Source organism: Otolemur garnettii, unplaced genomic scaffold (assembly GCF_000181295.1).
Source record: "Otolemur garnettii isolate 467f Iridium unplaced genomic scaffold, OtoGar3 scaffold00142, whole genome shotgun sequence".
Taxonomy (NCBI): Eukaryota; Metazoa; Chordata; class Mammalia; order Primates; family Galagidae; genus Otolemur; species Otolemur garnettii.
The window spans coordinates 428,513-430,620 of NW_003852537.1; the positions used below are offsets into that span (position 1 = coordinate 428,513).

At 34.9% G+C, this 2,108-nt stretch overlaps 1 non-coding gene and 1 pseudogene across 1 annotated transcript; both read left to right on the forward strand.

The window, feature by feature from the left end:
- The first annotated feature begins 100 nt into the window (after positions 1 to 100).
- On the forward strand, positions 101 to 560 carry LOC100944128 (annotated as a pseudogene).
- A 1,109-nt stretch (positions 561 to 1,669) lies between these two features.
- On the forward strand, positions 1,670 to 1,806 carry LOC111728180. The gene has a single exon (XR_002775557.1). It is a non-coding gene; the product is annotated as a small nucleolar RNA SNORA2/SNORA34 family (small nucleolar RNA).
- The last annotated feature ends 302 nt before the right edge of the window (positions 1,807 to 2,108 follow it).

The following is a 2,108-nucleotide window of genomic DNA, read 5'->3' on the forward strand; positions in this document are numbered from 1 at the left end:
ATATATATATATATATATATATGAAATCACAAAAACAATTGCATTTATATCACAAAGAATAAAATACTCAGGAATTAATTTGGGAGAGGCAGTGGCCAAAATGAAGTTCAATCCCTTTGTGACTTCAGACGGAAGCAAGAACCGCAAAAGACATTTCAATGCACCTTCCCGCATTTGCAGGAAGATTATGTCTTCCCCTCTTTCCAAAGAGCTGAGTACAGAAGTACAGTGTTCAATCCATGCCCATCTGAAAGGATGATGAAGTTCAGGTTCCAGGGGCATTATAAAGGTCAGCAGATTGGTAAAGTAGTCCAGGTTTACAGGAAGAAATATGTCATCTACACTCAGCGGGTGCAGCAGGAAAAGGCTAATGGCACAACTGTCCATGTGGGCATTCACCCCAACAAGGTGGTTATTACTGGGCTTAAACTGGACAAAGATCACAAAAAGATCCTTGAATGAAAAGCCAAATCTTGCCAAGTAAGAAAGGAAAAGGGTAAGTACAAGGAAGAAACAATTGAGGAGATGCAGGAATAAAATAATCTTATATGCAACTTTCATTAAACACTGCTAAAATGAAAAAAAAAGGAATTAATTTAACTAAGGAGGTGAAAGACTTGTACAAAGAAAACTACAAAACATTGCTGAAAAAATGAGAGAAGACATAATAAATGGTGACATATTTCATGTTCATGGACTGGAAGATTTAAACATTGTGAAGATGTCAGTATTAACCAAAGTGATCTACAAATTCAATGCAATCTCTATCAAAGTCCCAAAGATAATGTTCTTGCACAAATAGAAAAGGCTCATTCTAAAATTCATGTGGAATCTCAAGAGACCCCAAATAGCCAAAGCAATCTTGAAAAAGACTAACGCAACTAAAGGACTCATGCTTCCTGATTTCAAAACTTACAACAAAACCACAATAATCAAAACAGGGTGGTACTGGCAGAAAGACAAACATATAGGCCAATGGAATAGACTAGAGAACCCAGAAATAAACCCTCCTACGTATGGTTAAGTGATTTTTGACGAGAGCTCTAAAACCAATGAGGAAAGAATAGTCTTTTCAACAGATGGTGCTGGCATCAATAGATATCCACATACAAAAGAATAAAGTTGAATTCTTATCTAACACCATATACAAAAATTAATCCCAAATGTATCAGTGATCTAAATGTAAGACATAAAACTAAAAAACCTTTTAAAAGAAAACATAGGGGAGAAGCTTTATGACATTGGATTTGGTAATTACAGTTGAGTCAGGGACAATGTGGTAGTTAGGGTGCTATCCCCCTACCCCTACAGTTGAAAATCTATACATAACTTTTGACTCTCCCTGAAACTTAACGATGGATAGTCTACTATTGACTGAAAGCTTTACCAATAATATAAACAGTCAATTAACACATATTTTGTTTGTTACATGTTATCATATATTGTATTCTTGAAGTAAGCTAGAGAAAAGAAAATATTATTATTATTTATTTCAGATTAATATGAGAGTACAAATGATGAGGTTACAGTGTTAGGTAAGGATCCCCTGTTGGAGTTATGTCTCACACCCAGCAGGTGTGCTGTACATCTTCACACTATGCCCATCTGTTGGGAGCACAAAAATCCCCTTCCCCCTCAACTTGAATTAGATTGAATTTTAAAAGAAAATATTATTCTGAACCAAGGCCAGCAGTTTGCTGAAGCTGCTGGTTTCAAGTAGGCGCCTAAAGAATTATCTTTCTATGGTCTGTTGGCCATTTCAGAACTTTGGAAATGTAATGGTCAATTCATTAGAAAGAAATAGTATGAGTCATTGGTGATAGATGTAGGCTAGTATGTATTTGTAGTCTCAATATTGAAGTTCCAAAATATCTATAAAATATTATTATATTTAACTCAAGAGGATATTTAAGTTATTTGTTAGAATTATAGTGCTGTTAAATCTTAATTACAGCCCCCCAAAATTACTGTGGGTTTCTACTCAAAATAAAAAGATAATTCTACAGTAAAAAAAAAAAAAAAACTACAGTAAAAAGAAAGAAAATATTATTAAGAAAATCATAGGGGCGGTGCCTGTGGCTCAAGGAGTAGGGCGCCAGCCCCATATG